Genomic DNA, 23,753 nt, shown 5'->3' with positions numbered 1-23,753 from the left:
TAATGTTGAGAGTGTTTCCAGAAATGTTTGCCATACAAGGGCTTACATACAGTTTGCATGTGTGATCTGCTTTTGTATTTGGGTTCTTTTGGAAAGGACCCTCTCTAGGTGGACCCCAGCAAGGCTGCAAACTTTGATTTCTGAACTACTTTAATATGAAACAAAATATAAGCCTGTTGATTAGGAAGAAATAAACCAAAGGAATTTTGTCTTATAAATAAGTTATTTCATTGAGCACATCCTCTGTGCATAAGTGGCACATGGCAGGCTCCAGGAATATATCAAATAAAGAGGGAGGAAGCACTCTATCCTTCAGTTTCTTACAGTCCAGCTACCCATATATTTCTAATATCTCATACATATGTGAGATGGCCTTAGAAGAGATTTCTCCAAGTTTCTTCCCCAGGACAATTGGAAGGTATGATTCACTGCTAACATGGGCTACTGCAAAGTACCTGGGGTACTGGAGTGTCAGAGTCTCCCCTGGAAGACAGGGGATAGCAGGTGGTTGTGAAAGTCCCTAACAGTTCCCTTCTACCTCCTCACTATGAAATGATCAAAAACAAAGTGCAAAGTTCAAAGAGCTGCTCATCACTGTACCTTGGCCTGGGTTAGAAAACACTTAGAGAGGTGGTGGATGGGGGAGGAGATGGTCATTAGATCTTTCTGTTTCTTACCAAAACACTTAAATGTCTTCTCACAACATGAGAAGACACGTCTTAACCCTTCCTCACAAGCTATAAAGCCCTAAGTAATCTGGCCCTGCAACCTCTCAGATGCTCTCTTACTCCTCACTCACCACAGTTAGCCTACTTTTATTTCTGAACACACCAAGTTCATTTCTGTTTCCAGACCTTCCTGCTATGTCTTCCGGCTGGAGGACCTTTGCCACCAGTCTCCACTTGGCTGCCTTCCTCTAGTCATTGGCTCACCTCCTCAGAAAGGGATTCCCTAAGATCAGCCCAAAGCCATCCCCTCCCTCTGATCATTATCATGATATTGTATTTTACTTTCTCCATAATATATTGCTCCCCTACTTTGTTTATTATTTGTTTGTATATTGGCTACTATTTTTCTCTGACAAGGGGCCTGATCATTCATCCTACCATTGTATCCTTCATACGTAGAGTAGCAAGCTTTCATTAAGTGTTCATTCAGTTAATGAATCAATGAAAAAGTAGAAGGAATCTTCATTCCAAAAGTTCTAAGCAAAAGTACAAATGGAAGGACAAGTAAACTGATCCCATGCTCACAGTAATGAAACTAAATTGACCAACCAAGATACTCTGTTGCGTGTCTATGAGAAATGTGACTGAAGAAGTATAGAAGAATGAGAAACTTACATGAAAGGTAACAGATTTGATTTACATAAAAAATGAGACACACACAGTTCCTGAGCAGGAAAGAGCCATGGTAATGACAGATGTTTGCACGTCTTAACATCCTTTGCAGGATGGGTATATGGGGGTTACTCGGAGACAGTTTTGGAAATCCATGCACGCTGTAAAAGTCCTAGTTTTATGAAGTAGCCACAGAAAGGAAAGAAAAATTAATTTAGAATATATTACAGAGAAATATTCATGTGACCTGCTGAATATGAGTTTGTGGCAGGAGGGTTAGTGGGGAGTCCAGTCTGAATTAATCCAATCTGAGTTTGAATAGGCTTGCTATGCTCTGGGTTGTCCAGGACACCTAATGTGCACAGTAATAAATTAAAAATGTGAATTTATTAGCTGAATTTTATGGATATTTTTCAGGAAAGACATGTATAGTTTGACCAAGTCCATGGAAGTGTTGAGGACAAACTCTGAGGCTTGGGATGCCACCATCAGAGAACAATACTTTTTGACACAGCTTTACCATTATGAACATATCTTTACTTCCTTACAATTCTTAATAAAATGTTTTACTTGCTCAACAACTTATGCATTTTAATTTGTCCCACAACTAACTTAATTATTTAAAAACACAAATTTATCTCATTTTACCTAAAGAATCAGGCCTTTCTTCAGGTGAATTACTAGGTGTTTTCATTATTTTTAATGTGATAATAAGTAAACTACTACTAATAAAGAATGTAATAATTCAGAATGGGAAAGTGGCAGGAACAGAGCACCTGAAGTTGAAGGTGCAGGTGTGTGAGGTTCACATACTCATTAACGCTGTGGAACAAAGGCCCTACATGCGTCCATTTAAGAGTCACCTTGGAATATATGTCATCAAGATAGATATGTTGTCAACCCAAGTTTATGTGTTCAACCCACAGGAAGGTCAAACAAACTGAAACATCCAAGTTTGGAACAGAGAAAGGTTTATTGCAGGATCAAGAAAGAACAGACAGCTCATGTTCAAAAACCATGAACTCGCTGATGTTTTGGAGGCAGGATTACAACAGTGTCCTCATCAGTTCAGCTTAGTTCAGTTGCTCAGTCGTGTCCGAGTCTTTATGACCCCATGGACTGCAGCACGCCAGGCTTAATCACCAATTCCCAGAGTTTACTCAAACTCATGTCTATTGAGCCAGTGATGCCATCCAACCATCTCATCCTCTGTCGTCCCCTTCTCCTCCTGCCCTCAATCTTTCCCAGCATCAGGATCTTTTCCAAGGAGTCAGCTCTTCACATCAGGTGGCCAAAGTATTGGAGTTTTAACTTCAATATCAGTCCTTCCAGTGAACACTCAGGACTGATCTCCTTTAGGATGGACTGATCTCCTTGCAGTCCAAAGGACTCTCAAGAGTTTTTTCCAACACCACAGTTCACGAGCATCAATTCTTCAGTACTCAGCTTTCTTTATAGTCACACACAATATAGTCTCTTTCTACATAGTCTTTCTTTATATTCTCACATCCATACATGACTACTGGAAAAACCATAGCCTTGACTAGACGGACCTTTGTTGGCAAAGTAATGTCTCTGCTTTTTTATATGCTATCTAGGTTGGTCATAACTTTCCTGCCAAGGAGTAAGTGTCTTTTAGTTTCATGGCTGCAGTCACCATGTGCAGTGAATTTGGACCCCAAAAACGTCAGCCACTGTTTCCCCATCTACCTGCCATGAAGCGATGGGACTGGATGCCATGATCTTAGTTTTCTGAATGATGAGCTTTAAGCCAACTTTTTCAGTCACCTCTTTCACTTGCATCAAGAGGCTCTTTAGTTCTTCTTCACTTTCTGCCATAAGGGTGGTGTCATCTGCATATCTGAGGTTATTGATATTTCTCTTGGCAATCTTAATTCCAGCTTGTGCTTCCTCCAGTGCAGCGTTTCTCATGATGTATGCTGCATATAAGTTAAATAAGCAAGGTGACAATATACAGCCTTGATGTACTCCTTTTCCTATTTGGAACCACTCTGTTGTTCCATGTCCAGTTCTAACTGTTTCTTCCTGACCTGCATACAGATTTCTCAAGAGGCAGGTCAGGTGGTCTGGTATTCCCATCTCTTTCAGAATTTTTGACAGTTTATTGTGATCCATGCAGTCATAGGCTTTGGCATAGTCAATAAAGCAGAAATAAATGTTTTTCTGGAACTCTCTTGCTTTTTCGATGATCCAGCGGATGTTGGCAATATGATCTCTGGTTCCTCTGCCTTTTCTAAAACCAGCTTGAACATCTGGAAGTTCACAGTTCACGTATTGCTGAAGCCTGGCTTGGAGAATTTTGAGCATTACTTTACTAGCATGTGAGATAAGTGCAATTGTGCGGTAGTTGGAGCATTTCTTGGGATTGCCTTTGTTTGGGATTGGAATGAAAACTGACCTTTTCCAGTCCTGTGGCCACTGCTGAGTTTTCCATGTATAGTCATTAAACAGAACGCAAAGCCACCTCCTTGTTTCGCACTTAATGAGGCTGTGACACAGAAGAATGGCATCTAAAATAGAAAGTTGGTAACATCTGAGCAGGAAACTCTGACCATGAAAACTGTGAAGCATGCACCTTGAGGTAGGAGATAGAGAGGTGTCAGGTTAATCTTCTGCAGCCAGTTTCATTCTGATCCTTTGAGAGACAAACTACCGTTGAAACTGTGAGCCCTAATCAATAAAAGATGAGGAGGCCCACATCATCCTGAATATTTTTGTGTTCAAAGAGATTTTCTAGCAGGACACATGGGCAGAGGGGGTCTCTAGTGGTCCTCTGGTAACATTGTCCTCATTGTAATATCATTATATTATTGGCATTGCAGTTTTGACCTCCCCCCCTCCCCCAACCCGCCTTGGGTTTCACTTAGGAGCTCATGAGAAAGATTCAAAATGGCACCTGGTACAAGCCCAAATGAAGAATCACAGAGTCACCCTCATCTAAACCCCAGAAGGTTAACACCATATTAACATCCTAAGCTGCCCCTATTGTGTGCCCCTCACTTGCAAGGATGCCCACACTCTTCTTCTCCAAGTGTGTACCATTCATATATGCCCCAAATAAACTACTTCTCCGTGTGCTCTCCTACACATACGTGTTTTCAATAAACTAATCTCTTTGTGGGCTTCTTTCTTCATAGAAGACAAGAACACTGGTCCTCTCACCTGCCAAAAGTAGTTTTTGGATAACAGATTTTATAGGAAAAATTGGGGGTAAGGGCTTCAGGGTGACTTTATTCTGATATATTGGCTTTCCAGTTCCACCCAGACTGGGTCCACATGCTTATGCTCAGCCTGAAGTTACCATCCTCCACCTGGGTGAGGACCTTACTTCCTGTAGAAGAACCCAGAGACATGTATCAGATTGTTAAATATGCATGTCACCCAAGGAGGTACTGGACCCTGTCCCACTGTGCACTGTTGTTTCTGCATTCCCTCACTCCCGTAATTAGTAACTGTTTGCCCTTTGGAACTCAGAGGAGGCCTAGGAGGCTGAAAGCCTTTTTCTAACAAAAAGAAATGAGGGACATGGAAAGTTTTGGCGGCCTGGGAGTTTAATCTCCCCTTTTCTTTGATACACCTCAATCTTGAGGGGAATGGGGTTGGATAAGAAAGGGAATAACATCCTTGATAGAGAGATGAACCACAAACTTAGCAGAGGAACTTGATTTTAGAGGGACTAGGTTTCAGAAGGACACTGAGAAATTCTTGCAGATTATTTTGATTAATAAAGAACATTTTCTGGATTTGTGATAATAAAAATAATACTTTTCAATTGTCCAACACTTTGTAGCTAACAAACCAAACCATTTTTTGCTTACATTATTTCCATTGCTTCTAATTAAAACTGTCTAAACTAGTCAAGGCAATTTTCTTTAATTCAGCATCATGGATGGGACACTAAGTCCCAGAGATTACGAGTGAACCAAGACAAGGTTTGAGAAACTTGTAAATAGTCCAGCAGGACCCAAAACCAAACCTTCAGGTTTTGGGTCAAGACTCAGAGACTGTGAGTAACACATTAAAAGTCACACAGCTACTAGCTGGCAGACCCTGAATCTGAAGGCAGCCTGAGTCCAGAGCTGGAGAAAGAAGAGTAAAGGTTTGACTAGAGCTGTGCTGCCTCCTTCCACCAGATCTGTTGTTGTTTCTGACATAGTGAGAGCTTGAAGCCAGGAGTATGTGCTTCTTCTCCATTAACTCCCTCTCACAACTATGTAAAATTCATAAAGTATAAAATTAAAAATATATTCATGATCATAGTTATAAATAGTTATCTTTAAAATTGGGGGATTTCTTATTCCAGTTTCCCTCCACATCTGGTTCTTAGTGGCCAAAACAAAGTAAATCCACTATTTGGTTCCACCTACGGAAAATGGATTTGAACCCTATAAATTATAATTGAACTTATATTTTCTGTTGCTATATTATTGGAGTAGCTATAAAATAAGGCATTGGCAACCCACTCCAGTACTCTTGCCTGGAAAATCCTGTGGACAGGGGAGCCTGGTGGGCTGCAGTCCATGGGGTTACTAAGAGTCAGACATGACTGAGCGGCTTCACTTTCACTTTTCACTTTCTGAAACTGCATTGGAGAAGGAAATGGCAACCCACTCCAATGTTCTTGCCTGGAGAATCCCAGGGACGGGGGAGCCTGGTGGGCTGCCATCTATGGGGTTGCACAGAGTCAGACACAACTGAAGCAACTTAGCAGCAGCAACAGAAAATAAGAGTCAAACGTAAGGATCCAGTGTAGATTTTATCAAGCCTCCTTATTACTGTGGTTTAAGGATTACAACTTTTCTCTCCTGGTTTTTGTATAACTCAGATAGCATTCACTTTGTATAAGGCCCTTGAGATCTACATAAACTATGAAAGTCCAAAGACCTTTCCAAGATTAATGCAGATTGCATGAGAAGGGAGAATATTCTCAAAGCCATCTCTAATTCCATGGCCCTGCTTCCATTCATACAACCTCTACTGACAATCAAACTCTGATTTTTACTAAATTAACAAGGCCACTCACTTTGAGGTAGATCAGACTGTTTATGTTGGTTTGGGAGCTGAGAGTGATTCATGCAGATATGGAAGGGAAATGTTTATATCTACACAAACAACTATCAGCCTGTGTTTTGGTCATCCCACCAAGGCAATAAATACTTGGCCATTCCACTCCATCTCTTTGTTTTCTTTTTGTCATTGCCTCATTTTGTTGTGAATGATTCTCTTGATTAGAATAAACCAAGTTTCCCTCCTGGCACTGGACAGAGCAGTTTAGCTGTTTTTTTTTTTTTTTTTTTTCCTTTCTTTTTTTATATAGTACAGGTTTATGCTTACATCAGTGCAACTAGGATCCACCATCTACTCCAAACAGCTCAAAGAGTTTCCCCAAAATAATTCCCCTTCTCTAACAGAATTGAGTTCAACTGTTAACATAATACAATGCTCAGTCTCTTATGCCTGGAGAACAGAGCCCCAAAGATTTCCATGAGATTGACAGACTAGAGTTGCAGTTGTGTGTGGACTCCTCACCCACTACCAGCCATGCAAACTGATTCCTGCTCTGCCTCTCCAGTTCCTGCTCTATAAAATGTGGCTGAGGGCAGTGCCCCCAGGAGAGCTGTCAGGAGGGCTGATGGGCTAACACATTTGATCTGCTTAGCAGAGCTCCTGCACAAGGTGAGCCTCCATAAAGGTTCACTGTTGTTAGAATCTTTCCTCTCAGTGCCAACTCACCTACAAAGTGCTTTCATACCCAAGCCAATCTTTCCATCCTCAGAGTGATTTCCCTGTCCAGGCCTCGTTGCACCAAGCTATTTCCATTCATTTGTCAATTGTTGGTGACTGGCTTTCAACATTTGGTAGAGCTGGGTTACTGTGACAGAGTCTGATGACCTGCAAACAAACTGTACAGTGCCAGAGCTTACCAACCAATGTCTGGTAGCAAGAATTCAGTAAGGTGGGGTCAGTAAGACCCCACCAAGAGTAAACCTACATCACTAGAGAGCCTACTGTTACACCATGGGGGCATTCTACACATACCAGATTAATGTACTTTATTTTTTTAATTTTATTTTTAAATGGAGGATAATTACTTTACAACTTTGTGATGGTTTCTGCCATATATCAACATGAATCATCAAGAGGTATACTTATGTCCCCTTCCCCTTGAACATCCCTCCTACCTCTTTCTCATCCCACCCCTCTAGGTGTCACAGAGCACTGGTGTTGAGTTTCTTTGCATCCTAGGAGGCTTTGAATCATACAACAAATTCCCACTGGCTATCTTATTTTACACATGGTACATTCAGAAAACGAAGATCATGGCATCTGGTCGCATCACTTCATGGGAAATAGATGGGAAAACAGTGGAAAAAGTGTCAGACTTTATTTTTTGGGGCTCCAAAATCACTGCAGATGGTGACTGCAGCATGAAATTAAAAGACGCTTACTCCTTGGAAGGAAAGTTATGACCAACCTAGATAGCATATTCAAAAGCAGAGACATTACTTTGCCAACAAAGGTTCATCTAGTCAAGGCTATGGTTTTCCCAGTGGTCATGTATGGGTGTGAGAGTTGGACTGTGAAGAAAGCTGAGTGCCGAAGAATTGATGCTTTTGAACTGTGATGTTGGAGAAGACTCTTGAGAGTCCCTTGGACTGCAAGGAGATCCAACCAGTCCATTCTGAAGGAGACCAGCCCTGGGATTTCTTTGGAGGGAATGATGCTAAAGCTGAAACTCCAGTACTTTGACCACCTCATGCCAAGAATTGACTCATTGGAAAAGACTCTGATGCTGGGAGGGATTGGGGGCAGGAGGAGAAGGGGACGACAGAGGATGAGATGGCTGGATGGCATCACTGACTTGATGGACGTGAGTCTGAGTGAACTCCGGGAGTTGGTGATGGACAAGGAGGCCTGGCGTGCTGCAATTCATGGGGTCGCAAAGCGACGACTGAGCGACTGAACTGAACTGAACTGAATGTATATGTTCCAATGCTACTCTCTTAAATCATCCCACCCTCTCCTTCCCCTGCTGTGTCGAAAAGTCTTTTATTTCTGCTTCTCCTTTACTGCCCTGCGAATAGGCTTTTTAGTACTTTCTTTCTAGATTCTTTATACATGTGTTAATATACAATATTTGTCATTATCCTTCTGACTCACTTCACTCTGAATAACAGGCTCTAGGTTCATTCACCTCTTTAGAACTGATTCAAATGCATTCTTTTTTATAGTTGAGTAATATTACATTGTGTATATGTACCACTTATCCATTCATCTAATAGTGACAACTTCTGAATGTACCAAGTGGATTTAGAAAAGGCAGAGGAACCAGAGATCAAGTTGCCAACTCCCTTGGATCATAGAAAAAGCAAGAGAATTCCAGAAAAATATCTACTTCGGTTTCATTCACTATGCTAAAGCCAGTGTGGATCACAACTGTGGAAAACTCTTAAAGAGATAGGAATACAAGACCACCTTATCTGCCTCCTGCAAAACCTGTATGCAGGTCAAGAAGCAACAGTTAGAACTGGACGTGGAACAATGAACTGGTTCAAAATTGGGAAAGGAGTACGTCAAGGCTGTATATTGTCACCCTGCTTATTCAATTTATATGAGAGTACATCATGCAAAATGCCAGGCTGGATGAAGCACAATCTGCAATCAAGATTGCCAGGAGAAATATCAACAGCCTCAGATATGTAGATGACACCACTCTCATGGCAGAAAGCGAAGAACTAAAGAGCCTCTTGAGATGAGATCTAAAGATGATAGTGAAAAAGCTGGCTTAAAATTCAACATTCAAAAAATGAAGATCATAGCATCCGGTCCCATCACTTCATGGCAAATAGATGGAAAACAATGGAAACAGTGACAGATTTTTATTTTCTTGGGCTCCAAAATCACTATGGATGATGACTACAGCAATGAAATTAAAAGATTCTTGCTCCTTCAAAGAAAAGCTATGACAAACCTGGACAACATATTAAAAAACAGAGACATTACTTTGCTGACAATGCTCAGTATAGTCAAAGAATGGATAAGAAAGCTATGGTACATATACACAATGGAGTATTACTCAGCCATTAAAAAGAATACATTTGAATCAGTTCTAATGAGGTGGATGAAACTGGAGCCTATTATACAGAGTGAAGTAAGCCAGAAAGAAAAACACCAATACAGTATACTAACGCATATATATGGAATTTAGAAAGATGGTAACAATAACCCCGTGTACGAGACAGCAAAAGAGACACTGATGTATAGAACAGTCTTATGGACTCTGTGGGAGAGGAAGAGGGTGGGAAGATTTGGGAGAATGGCATTGAAACATGTAAAATATCATGTATGAAACAAGTTGCCAGTCCAGGTTCGATGCACGATACTGGATGCTTGGGGCTGGTGCACTGGGACGACCCAGAGGGATGGTATGGGGAGGGAGGAGGAAGGAGGGGTCAGGATGGGGAACACATGTATACCTGTGGCGGATTCATTTTGATGTTTGGCAAAACTAATACAATTATGTAAAGTTTAAAAAATAAAATTAAATTAAAAAAAAGAAAAAAAAAAAAAAGAAAGAACTGATGTTGAAGCTGAAACTCCAATACTTTGGCCACCTGATGCGAAAAGCTGACTCATTTAAAAAGACCCTGATGCTTGGAGGGATTGGGGGCAGGAGGAAAAGGGGATGACAGAGGATGAGATTGTTGGATGGCATCACCGGCTCAATGGACGTGAGTTTAAGTAAACTCTGGGAGTTGGTGATGGGCAGGGAGTCCTGGCGTGCTTCAGTCCGTGGGGTTGCAAAGAGTCAGACACGACTGAGCAAATGAACTGACTGACTGATTGTGTGTGTATATATATATATATATATATATAGAGAGAGAGAGAGAGAGAGAAAGAATTTTTGTATGCTTAGTTGTATTTTCTTTTAGACAAAAGTGGAATCTTGTATTATATATATAATGTATATATTATGTCAAAAATTTGTATAGCAGGAAAAGCATTAACTCTTTTCTCATAGCATTAAATGTTTTTAAATGATGGCATTATAGTCTTTTATATCATGATATTTAATCAACCTTCAATTATTGGGCAATTGACTCATTTCTATATTTTGTTATTAAAAATAATGCCATAAGAAATATTATCATGTGTATATATTTGTGCATTTGATAATAATTTCCTTATTATAAATTTACAGAAGTAAAATGCTAGGGTAAAAGACATGGATGCTTCATGGTGTGTTCAACTGTCATGGATATTTTGCACAGCTACAATTAACCCACCAAACATGTGGACACCTGCCTCTTCACAGACACCACAATGTAAGATGTTATCATCTGTTTTATTTTTAAAGGAAATAAATTAAAAAAAAGTATTTTGCCATTTTTAATTGTGGTTGAAAGCCTTTTAATGAATTTATTAGTCATTTGTAATTTTTCCCTTTCAGTTTCTAATTTTTCTGCTTTTCTCTATTTACTCTTTTATTCTATACCCTGTTAAATACTTGAAAGACCTCTTTATACTTTAAGAACATTAGCTGTTTGTCACATGTTGTAAATACTTTCTCCAATTTAATATTTGCCATTTGATTTTGCTTATCATGGCTTTTTATTTTTAGGTAGAGAAGTTTATTATACTTATGCTGCATTTTTTTTTCTCTCAGGGATTTGCCTTTCCACATATCCATAGAAAGGTCTTTTCCAGATGTATAATGTATGATCTTATTTACATATGGAATGTAAAATCTTCCTTTTGCAGAGTGAAATGCACTCAGCAGAGAGGAAAAGTGTAAGTAGAGGGTGGAGTCAGGTGGGTCTGAATTCAGTTACAATCTCTGCCACATGATGGATAGATGACTGAAATCTGTCAATTTTTCTACCTTTAAAATGGGGACAAATGTAACTATTCCATCCCCGGGACGGGGGAGCCTGGTGGGCTGCTGCCTATGGGGTCACACAGAGTCGGACACGACTGAAGCAACTTAGCAGCAGCAGCAGCCAGTATAATGTCTGGCAACAGGTAGGACTTATTTTCCCTTTCATACTCTCAGAAATTCATGATGGTATTTCCTTTATGAAAAAAAGATTTCCTTTTTGCAAAAATGGTGGGAAGCTAATATTTTTGTATTATAAAAATAATCACATGTTGAAAAGAACTTTATTTAAATCACTGTAATATATATTAATGTCTGAAGTGTTCATTTAAAACCATTTCTCTTTTATATAAATAAATAAAATTGTTATGAGGAACTGCTAAAATACAGTTTTGACTAAAAACATGACAATGCTATATTTAGAGAAACATTTGGATAATACTGATTGTTATATTTGTTTCTTTCACAGATAGATGCTTTGTGTCATTCAATGCAAGATACAGTGTAAAGGCAATTATAGTGGAAGTGATTTGTAGAATATATATCGTATACTTTCATTGCTATTTATATAGCAGGTTAAACATAATCTGCTTAGTATAGTACCATGCACTAGGTATTCCATGCCTAGATCTTCCATGTGATAAAGTAGCTATAAAAAAGACTTTTGGAGCAATGATATTGGAAAAACTGGTGAAGTTCCATATGAGTGATAGCTACTTTTTGACAATAAGAGAATTTTTAAGTTATTTCAGGAAACTCTTACTGTTCCCTTATGGGCTCTGGTATGAAAAACCCCATGCAATTTAAAGAGAGAAAGAAAGAGAGAAAATGATAAAAGCTGAAGTACCCAGAAACTGTATGCACTAACAATGTGAAGCATTCTCAGGTTAAAATAACATCTTCACGGTGTTGTTAATGCATTATTGTATTTCCACTCTATTCAAATGAGTAATGTTTAATAATCTCTGTAACAATGAACATGAGTCACTGTGACACTAGAATAATCAATAGATGGATTAATAGATTTTCCCATGTTCACACTAGTTAAAAGTAATGTTTAATTCTATATTAGAATTAAATAGGTCTTTCAGTGAAAGTAACAGATCTTAGAACATTGATGAAAGCTGTGATTCTCCTCTCTAGAAAAATGTACACAGGTACACACACAATTGTATGCGTGATTTTAGGGGATGCAAGGACTCTCTGAGTCCCATCCATGATCCTCAGCCTGAGAACCCTTCAGCTCCATAGGAGATACACCTTCAGAGATGAGGGAAAAATCCTTCTTATTAGGACTGGGGAAACAGCAAGGCTGTCTGTGCCTAGCATATATAGACTTTTTAATGTGGAGAAGGGTTAAATAACTTCTTCATGAACATGAAAGGTTATAAAGAAAATAAAGTAAAAGTTTGTATTTTACTGAGAACTTCTGGATTTGAATTATGTACCTAGACACTTTATAGAAATTTGAAAGTCTATGTCAGATATTCTTTTACTGTGTGATTAATCATCATTCCAAAGACAAATGTGATAACCTTAACCTAATCATTACATTTTTCCATAAAACTCTTGTATTTGCTTTGTTATGATTAACTAATGTAGTGGCTTCCAAATCTGGGGAGGCTTACTGAAATGCAAAATTTTCAGTTCAGTTCAGTCACTCAGTCGTGTCCGACTCTTTGTGACCCCATGGACTGCAGCACGCCAGGCCTCCCTGTCCATCACTAACTCCCAGAGCCTACCCAAACTCATGTCCATTGAGTTGGTGATGCTATCCAAGCATCTCATTCTCTGTTATCCCCTTTTCCTCCTGCCTTCAATCTTTCCCAGTATCAGGGTCTTTTTAAATGAGTCAGCTTTTCGCATAAGGTGGCCAAAGTATTAGAGTTTCAGCTTCAACATCAGTCCTTCCAATGAATATTCAGGACTGATTTCCTTTAGGATAGACTAGTTGGATCTCCTTGCAGTCCAAGGGACTTCAAGAGTCTTCTCCAACACCACAGTTCAAAAGCATCAGTTCTTCAGCGGTCAGCTTTCTTTATAGTCCAACTTTCACATCCATACATGATGACTGGAAAAACCATAGCCTTGACTAGATGGACCTATGTTAACAAAGTAATGTCTCTGCTTTTTAATATGCTGTCTAGTTTGGTCATAACTTTCCTTCCAAGGAGTAAGCGTCTTTTAATTTCATGGCTGCAATCACCATCTGGAGTGATTTTGGAGCCCCCCAAAATAAAGTCTGACACTGTTTCCACTGTTTCCCCATCTATTTCCCATGAAGTGATGGGACCACATGCCATGATCTTAGTTTTCTGAGTGTTGAGTTTTTGTTTTTTTTTTTTTAATTTTATTTTTAAACTTTACAATATTGTATTGGTTCTGCCATATATAGCTATGGTACATATACACAATGGAGTATTACTCAGCCATTAAAAAGAATACATTTGAATCAGTTCTAATGATGTGGATGAAACTGAATGTTGAGTTTTAAGCCAATTTTTTCACTCTCCTCTTTCACTTTCATCAAGAGGCTCTTTAGTTCTTCTTCACTGTCTGCCATAAGGATGGTATCATCTGCATATCTGAGGTTATTGATATTTCTCTTGGCAATCTTGCTTCCAGCTTGTGCTTCATCCAGCCCAGCATTTCTCATGATGTACTCTGCATACAAGTTAAATAAGCAGGGTGGCAATATACAGCCCTGATGTACTCCTTTTCCTATTTGGAACCAGTCTGTTGTTTCATGTCCAGTTCTAACTGTTGCTTCCTGACCTGCATACAGATTTCTCAAGAGGCAGGTCAGGTGATCTGGTATTTGCATCTCTTTTAGAAAAAAATTTAAACCCCCATTATAGAGATTTTGATGAAGCAATTCTGGGGAGGGTCCAGAAATCTATATTTTAAAGAAGTCACCTTGTATTATTCTTTAGAGCTAGTGAGATCAGCTCTGGGTAATCAGGTTTTTAGTATAGCTGTGATCTGGTTGTGATGATAGGTTGGTCATTCTTGTCCATAATTTACAGTACATAGTAAATTCTAGTTGTTGATGGAGGAGATACAGACATCGAGGAAGGATTAAAGAAACGAATGATAAAATTAAGCGCTAAGCTAAGGTCCTGGAGTTTCCATAAGACATGGATTAAGAGGCAGTTACCAAGTAGAGCTGCCCAAGAGTTTCATCCTAAAAAGCTTGGTGTGCTTCGGAGCCTGTCAATCTAGTAGTTTCTGTTGGAGGAAGGGCCAGCTGTGTGTGTGCTGAATGTAGGTTCATTAACACATTTCAGGAAAAAGCGACAAGTATTGATGAAAGCCTGTTTGTTCTCGTTAACAAAATGTGGAAAAACGTTCCCAACAGAAAGGAAAAAACAAGACAGCAGGACACCAGGAAAGACATCAACAACTTTAAAAGTATCAAGTTCTCTGACAGCAGGATAGGATACCCTTTATTATGTTTATCATGTACTGCTGCTGCTAAGTCACTTCAGTCATGTCCGACTCTGTGCGACCCCATAGATGGCAGCCCACCAAGCTCCCCCGTCCGTGGAATTCTCTAGGCAAGAACACTAGAGTGGGTTGCCATTTCCTTCTCCAATACATGAAAGTGAAAAGTGAAAGTGAAGTCACTCAGTCGTGTCTGACCCTCAGCGACCCCATGAACTGCAGCCTACCAGGCTCCTCTATCCATGGGATTTTCCAGGCAGGAGTACTGGAGTGAGGTGCCTAGTTTCTGGTATAAGCAGTTAACACAATTATTTTACTTATTTAATTCACAAGTACTCTATGGGGTATTTTTTTTTTTTTTTTTTTTTTTTTAACAGAGAAGAAAATGAAGGCTCAGGGACTGTAAGCAACAGGCTAAAAGTCACACAGCTACTAGCTGGCAGAGGCTGAATCTGAAGGCAGCTGAGTCCAGAGTCAGAGAAGGAGCAGCAAGGATGTGACTGGATCTGTGCCACCTTCTTCCACCAGCTCTGTCATCATTGCTGACACAGTGAGAGCTCAAAGCCAGGCAGTCTGTGTGCTCTCTCCATTAACTCACTCTCAGAAGTAGAAAAGTGCTGTGATTGCCCCATTTTACAGCCGAGGCACAATGAGTCCCTGGGAGATTGGCTGGCTTGCCAGGGCTGTGGAGCTTGCAAGTGGCAGGGTGGGACACACATCCAGGAAGCTGGGTTCCAGAGTTCACACTCACATCCCTGACGCTATATCCAAAGCATCTGTGGAAACATTTTGTCCGGGAACAAATGACCCCCACAAGGTCTCTGTTCCATTGAGTGGAAGATGTGCTTTCCTTCACGTGTATTTCCCTCCCATTTACCCATATTTTTCTTTGAATATAATATTTAAAAATTCATTGATTTGTTTTGCCCTTCAGATGATCTCTTGCAGTGAAAGAATTGTTAAATGTTTATCATAGGCCTTAATATTCTTTAAACTGTTCTTAAAGATACTCTTCTGAGAATCCAGCTCTGATTACATATTCACAGAAAATGTTTCTTTGAGAGCCGTGGCAGGATAAACTAATTTTATAGAAACCTGACCTTGTACTATGTTAGATTAGCTGTGTTGTTTTCATATGTTTCAAGTACATGGCTCCCTGTATCTTCATTTAGGCAGAAGTCGGTGGTGGAGAGAAGAGTGTTGCCAGGCAGGCAGAGAACTAAAGTGCCCAAAATGAGTTTGTGGTCTCATCACATCCTGGTCTCCACCCTTGGGCTTTTGATCATGGGTGAGTGACTTAGGAACACTACAGCGAGCAGCCTCTTGACCAAATATTCTGGGATAAGGAGCCACCAAGGCACTAGTGGTTAAGAACCCGCCTGCCAATGCAGGAGACACAGGAGATGTGGGTTCGATCCCTGAGTTGGGAAGATGCTCCTGGAGAAAGTTATGGCAAACCACTCCAGTGTTCTTGCCTGGAGAATCCCATGGACACAGGAGCCTGGTGGACAACAGTCCATGAAGTCACAAAGAGTCAGACATAACTGAAGCAACTTAGCATGCATGTACACACAGGAGCCACCAAAAAGCTTATTTTCACCAAATGCATTATTATAGTAATTCAAAGCACACCTTTATGTTGTAACCTACTGTGAATCAGCTTTATAGGGAAGGTCTGAGCCTATGTTCCTTTTTGAACACAGGGACACAGACTAAGGCAATATGATTGCTTGCTCAAACACAATGTTTTCTCTTAATCCCCTTGGCCTCTCATGATGTCTGTGAGCCATATCTTGATGGTGTGGGTAGCAGTCTGTCTCTCATCTTTTATATCAAGTATATTCCAAAGTTATATGGAATGTCAATTTTTACTGTGACTCCATGAGGTCTACCATACTTATCCATATTAAAAATATCCTATATAAAAAATCCCCCACAATCTTGATATCCCATATCATGCTTTACTTGTCTTTTTCCCTCCACAGAAATTATCACCTTATACTACTATATAATTTACTTATTTATTATATTTAGTGTTTATTGTCTGTTCCTGCCTTTATCCAACTAGAATGTAAACTGTTTGGTGCAGAAATCCTTGTTTTGTTCACTGAAACATCCCAAAACTTAGGACATAGATAGTAAGCGATTAAAAAATGATGAATGAGTACTTTCCATTAAAATCCCACTCTGATCAAGTCCAATTAGAAAGCAATCCTCATTGCTTGTTTTGGAACTAGAAGTATACTGTAAAAGTTTTTTCTTTTCTCAGATTTTGAGAAAAGTAGGTATGGTGTAACATCTGTCTATGCCTTACCTTGAAAGACATTTTAAAAATTGGCTCCATTTGGCAGGGGATCTGGAATGTATTCACTGTAGCCACCTACATAAAACTGACTGAAGACAATGAGACCAGCCAGTTTTCCTGGGGAGATGGTGGATTTATTTTGCTGATCGTCTACCTTCAAAAGGAAAAAAAAAATCAAAACCTATTAAAAAAGAAATTGATTCCTCAGAGTAAACTGTTAAGATGCTCTTTCGAGAGAAATGCAAATCAAAACCACAATTAGGTTTCATCTCACATCGGTCAGAATGGCTGATACCAAAAAGTCTACAAAAAATAAATGCTGGAGAGGGTGTGAAGAAAAGGGAACCCTCTTACACTATTGGTGGGGATGCAAACTGGTATAGCCACTATAGAGAACAGTGTGGAAATTCCTTAAAAAACTGGAAACAGAATGGCCATACTACCCAGCAATGCCCTGGGCACACACACTGAAGAAACTAGAATTGAAAGAGACACATGTAGCCCAATGTTCACTGCAGCATTGTTTACAATAGCTAGGACATGGAAGCAACCTAGATGTCCATCGGCAGATGAATGGATAAGGAAGTTGTGGTACATATACATAATGGAATATTACTCAGTTATAAAAAAGAATGCATTTGAGTCAGTTCTAATGAGGTGGATGAAACTGGAGCCTATCACACAGAGTGAAGTAATTCAGAAAGAGAAACACCAATCCAGTATATTAATGCATATATATGGAATTTAGAAAGACAGTAATGATGACCCTATATGCAAGGCAGCAAAAGAGATACAGATGTAAAGAACAGACTTTTGGACTCTGTGGGGCAAGGTGAGAGGGGATGATTTGTGAAAATAGCATTGAAACATGTATATTACCATATGTAAAATAGATGACCAGTACCAGTTTGATGCATGAAGCAGGGCACTCAACGTTGGTGTTCTGGGAGAACCCAGAGGGATGGAGTGGGGAGAGAGGTTGAAGGGGGTTTCATGATGGGGGGGACACGTGCACCTGTGACTGATTCATGTCAATATCTGGCAAAAACCACCACAATATTGTAAAATAATTATCCTTCAATTAGAATAAATTAATTAATTAAAAATAAAACCCCAGATGGCCCTTGTTTAAAAAAAAAAGAATTAAAATGTGTATATAAAGTTGAAAAAATAAAAATAAAAACACTTCACCACTTAATTCCTTGCTTCTCTGCATAACAAAATTTTTCATTTTTATCAAAATCAAAGTTCTTCAAAGTTTAGGAGCTAGCATCCCATTGGGCCTCCTCCATCTGGCCTCCATTTCCTCTCCCATCTATTCTCAAACAACCACCTGTCTTTTATTAGAAATTGATAATTGACCATGGCACCCATCCCCCTTCTTAAATTTCTTGGTAGCTCTCCATAGCACTCTGGGTTAAAATCTAAACTTCTTAGATAAGTCTTTTGATGATACAGACCTTGTCTACCTCTTTTGCTTCTCCTGGCCTGAAAGCCAAATGGAATTATCTGCATTTCTTAAGCCCACTCTAGCCCCTGTTCTTTTCTTGAACTGCTATTTACTTGAAGGTATGTATTGTCACCTCTTTAAAGAAGTATTGCATGAATCCTCTCTCTCACCTTATTTATGTTAGTCATCCTCTAGTTTACTCCCACAACCACCTAGCTGCAATCATCCCCTAGTGCTCCATTTTGCGTGCCAAATCTGTGAACTTCGTGGGACGGACAGCCTGACCCATTTATCTCTGTCCCTCAGCAGCACTCAGTAAGATGGTGGGACAGATGGAGTGGTGAGTGTGTACCTTCAGCCAGCCTGCTTGGAAGGAGCTCCCCAGATGGACTGTGTGGATCCCATGACTCAGATCCAAGGGATTGCTGCTGACACTTGCTGTGGCAGATCCCGGGTTGTAACTGTAAACCACGCGGCCTCTACACAGACCAATGGCCAGGAAGTCATCACCTCTCAGCTCTGGAAGGAGAAGACACAGAGGGCAGGCCCAATGAGAGGGAACCCAGAAGGCCAGGAAGCTCACTTCACCCTCTAACTCTTGAGTTACATACCCAAACAGCAAGTTATAACTGACATTTAACTTCTCATTCAGTTATAACTGGCACTCAGGTATGTGTGCAACTGCATGTTATTGTCCAAATCCACAGACACTGTCTGAGCATAAGGGTTCTGGTCAATTCAGGGGAATGCTCGACAACTAACAAGGGGGGACTAAAATGTCCTTTTAGTCTAAATTAAATTCAGTGTGTCCTTTACCACAATTAAAACTTCATAAATGAGTAGAACTACTCTGGTAGTGAACTAGATTTGCATGACTGAGATAACATAGCATCAGTTTTGAAGTTCTCTCTGTGGTTGAGGAGAATATAAAGATGATTTATTTATGTAGTTGTTCAGAGTATGTTCTTATTATTCTATTGCTAAAACTCTTGGCCATGCTTCCATGACTAGTTCAAGGCTGGCTGTTTCTGTGTTCCCTCTTTGCCCTCTCCCTGTACTAGTCCATGACAAGCCACACTGCACAGCCAGTTGCTGCGACAATAGTAGAATTTTTCTTATTTGTCCTCGAAGCTCTAGCCCTGATTCCTTCAGTGTATTCTGATCCAACTAAACTGTTTTGAAGGGTCAGTCATGGAGGTGAAGAGAAGTAACTTGAAGGTATAGTTTCTTACATCAATGTATATGCCTTGTGTCACTTTCCTGTAATTTACTGTGATGGGAATTTTTTGGCTTAATAGTTATATAAGCAATAACCTATATCAAACAGCCACCCATGCTATGGTCTAATTTTATTTCCAAATACAACGTTTTTTAGGACGCTATTTTATGTGTAGCTCTGAGAAATAAAGGAGCAAATTCACATAATAACAGATGACATTTGCATTTATATTAATATGATTATATAGAGACTTTTAGTGACTGACACAGAGTTTTTTCATGAGAGGAGTTTTTTTACTCCCCTCCATATAAGGTTAACAAGGAAGATGATTTGCTAGGATTTACATACTTTTTTCATTTTTAACCTATTTGAGCACTGCTCAAAAGTCACAATTTTTACATATTTCTCAGTCAGTAAAGTGAATTAGCATACCTTCTTTTTGAGCAATCTTAAGAACTCAAGTTATTTAATAATGTAGATGACATGGATGATACAGTCCAGGATGTTTACTTTCAAGAAAAAGGAGATTTGATAGTTTGAGGTTATCAGGCAGAAATTCTCATGGTTTCTAGTCACCTGATGAATATTTTTCTGTTGTAGAACATAGGCACACACTGCTAGTTGTGATTAGGTGTGTTCAGGCTGTGCGGCTGGGCGATGTGCCCAGAGAGGAAGGAGCTGCTCTGCTCTCATCCTCTTCTTCCAATTAATTTTTGGCTGCACTGGGTCTTTGTTGTTGTGTGAGGGCTTTCTCTAGTTGTGGTGAGGAGTGCACAGGCTTCTCACTGCCGTGGCTTCTCTTTTTGCAAAGCACATGCTTTATGTACAGCAGCTTTAGTACATGTAGCATTTGGGCCCAGTAATGTAGGCTCTAGAGTGCAGGCTTTAGTAGTTGTATGGCATGTGGAATCTTCCTGGATCAGGGACTGAATCCATATCCCCTACATTACCAGGCAGATTCCCAACCACTGGACCACAAAGGAAGTCTGAGCTGATGGTTTTGTGTGGCATTCTCTCTTCACCTTTCTTTTTCTGTAGATGACATTCACCTCATTTTTTCCACACAAGAACATCCAGCTATATTTATGTGCTCTTATTTCTGTTACTGATAATAACTAACACTTGAAGTAAACAAGCAAATTAATTGCATGAAATATGAGGTAACCTTTCATAATTATCACAGCATACAGCATATCACACAGGTGATGGACAGAGAGCCACACACACAAAGTGCTTAGCTGCTGCTGCTAAATCGCTTCAGTCGTGTCTGACTCTATGCGACCCCATAGACAGCAGCCCACCAGGCTCCCCCATCCCTGGGATTCTCAAGGCAAGAACACTGGATTGGGTTGCCATTTCCTTCTCCAATGCATGAAAGTGAAAAGTGAAAGTGAAGTCACTCAGTCGTGTCCGACTCTTAGCGACCCCATGGACTGCAGCCTACCAGGCTCCTCCATCCATGGGATTTTCCAGGCAAAAGTACTGGAGTGGGGTGCCATTGCCTTCTCCAAGTGCTTAGCTACAAAGATCAAATAAAGTGCTTAGCTACAAAGATCAAATATTCAGGGAGCTGCGTATGGTTTTCTGAAAAAGTCTGTCATAGAATCACACTTTTTAATACAAGAAAATGTTGAGATTTAAAATTATATTTAAATGATGTGAACAGTGATGCATGTCCTCCCCTCCCCTTACGTATGTCCTAACTTTTCCAGCAGAGTCTAGATCAATCTATGCCCATAGAGTATTATGAATGAGCCCTGAAAGCTGTCTATGGTGAGTCCTTTAGTGAGTGAAACAATCATTAAGCATGTGTTATTGATTTCTCAACCAGTACCTGACATTTGAGTGTTGCAATGGGGCATATAAAGAAAAATTAAAGCCTTAGTTCATCCAAAAGGAATTTAATATTAATCTTGCTAAGGGATTATGCAATGGCTTCTATCCTACTATTTTTGCTTCGTGAAAATGGTAACAGCAGAGTGTATGTGCATGTGTGCTCAGTTGTGTCTGACTCTTTGAAACCCCATGGATTGTAGCCCACCAGGCTCCTCTGTCCATGAAATTTTCCAGGCAAGAATACTGCTTTGGGTTACCATTTCCTACTTCAGGGGATCTTCCTGATCCAGAGATTGAACCATGTCTCCTGCGTTGGCAGGTGGATTCTTTACCATTGCATTACCCATGGGATAGAAGCTACCTGTTCTCTACAGGCTTTGTAAAAGTAGGATATATGTTTGTAGGAGAACCACTACCTGGGTGGGTTGTATCAAGAAAAGGAAGAAGCCTGGGGCAAGTGCTCCAGTAGGAGGGAACAGGGAAGGGGGAGAAGATGGGGTGATGGTGCTTAGATGGAATAAACTGGCTGCTCACACAGACTGGTGGGCTGGGGATGGGCTGAGAGAGTGCAACTGGGGATGCCACTGGGGCTGCTGCAGCACTAATTGTAGAGGACTGGCTGAAGTGGAAAAAGGAAAAGATAGGAAACATACAAAAATGGAGCAAACTCCCTGACTGTCCTATTAATAGCTGGATGAGAATTCTACTTTCTGAGTTCCATCTCTTCTATTAGTAATGTACTTCTTTGCATTTGATGATGCCTATGTTCCAGACAAGTATTAGACACCGTAATGGATGCTGTGTGTACCAGAGATAATTTCAGATCTTTGGATTAGTATTGTCAACAAAGTTGTAGCAAATTTGAAGTTCACAACCAGCTCACAAATTTAAGTACATATATTGTGCTTCCCTAAATTGATTACACATTTTAGTGTAATAGAGACAGAGATTTCTGTATTCATTCATTCAAAACTGCAATGAGTGTCTACATGTGACAGATACTCTTGATAGAAAAACAAAAACCACAGACCTAGTTGAGAGAGATCCAGACAAAAAGTTATAATAAAATATAACTGTTCCCAGCAAGCTGCAGTGAGATGAATTCTTAAATTTCTTAGAAGTGTTAAAGACTTAAAATGATCTTTTGAACCAAAGCTTAAAAAATAGCAGAGTTTTTGAGCCATGAAAGTGAAGTGTAGGTGGCTTGGGAAAATGGGGCAGCCAGGGCAAAGGCACGAAGGTGGAGGACATGGTGATGTGGCACAGTGACATGACCCAGGATGTACATAGGTGCTGATGTTGAGGCAGAATGAAGGAAAAAGAGATTGTGCAAGTTGGTGAGGGCTGGATACAAGTTTGCATATGTTATGCAAAGGATCTTAATGGTATGTTATGAGGAAACATGCTGATTAGGCAGAATACTTTGGGACTTCAACGTGGAGAATAGAGGAGGAGAGGGCAGGATGACACACAGAGAGGAGGCTATCGCTTCTGTGGTAGCCTGTGATAGATAAGTTGGGAGCAAGGAGAGGAAGAAAGAAGGAGAAAAGGTGAAAAAGTCATTTGAAGGTGAAATAGACAGACCTTTGTGTTTGATAGAATGTGGGGGATCAGATGGAGAGAAGACAAGAAACTTGTCTGTCTTATTCACAACTGTGTCTCCAGCACCTGGAAGAATGCCTCTTCTAGGCTCCGAGTAAATACTGGTCAAAATGAATTGAAGGAAGGAATCCAGATGACTCCTGGGTTCTGGCAGAAATAGAATGTTTATGCCAGTAGCCAACAGAAAGTATATTGGACGGGAAGATCAGGTATTCCTCTGTGGACTGCTGTGGGGCAGACTGGTGGTTTTTAGAAGAGCTGAACTCTATGACATAGATTATAAGGGAATGAAGAGCAAGATAGGAATGCCAGATATACCTGCAGAAAGGCAGGATGAGGGTTATTTTAGGATAAAATCCTATGTCAAGAAAGACATGTTCAAGTTGGAATGTTTGACAGGGTAATTTGTCCAGAGTCCAATGTTTGTGAAGTCTGGCAAAATCAGAATCTGGCTTTGGGGACTCAAGGAAGAACAGCACCAGTATGGGAAGTGAAGGTCACTTGCCTTTTCATGTCTGAAAGTAGAGGTTGGTGTACGTTTCAAGTTATCATCTGAATTCTGTGGCTTTGTGCAAAGATAGCATGTGAAATGATGATTTTAATAACAACCAAAACATAGGTCAGAGATTGATGTTACTAAACAGTAGCACCTAAAAGAG

General features: G+C 40.0%; 1 protein-coding gene across 1 annotated transcript in view; it reads left to right on the top strand.

Moving 5' to 3' along the window:
• Positions 1 to 12,054, top strand: part of PHF3 (PHD finger protein 3) — a 168,527-nt gene extending 156,473 nt beyond the window's left edge. Inside the window, exon 17 of the mRNA XM_025294956.3 lies at positions 10,564 to 12,054. The gene's annotated coding sequence lies outside the window, so the exon portion shown is untranslated. The remainder of the gene's footprint in view (positions 1 to 10,563) is intronic.
• Positions 12,055 to 23,753: the final 11,699 nt, after the last annotated feature.

This window comes from Bubalus bubalis, chromosome 10 (genome assembly GCF_019923935.1).
Source record: "Bubalus bubalis isolate 160015118507 breed Murrah chromosome 10, NDDB_SH_1, whole genome shotgun sequence".
Taxonomy (NCBI): Eukaryota; Metazoa; Chordata; class Mammalia; order Artiodactyla; family Bovidae; genus Bubalus; species Bubalus bubalis.
This window is presented reverse-complemented; position numbering and strand designations above follow the sequence as displayed.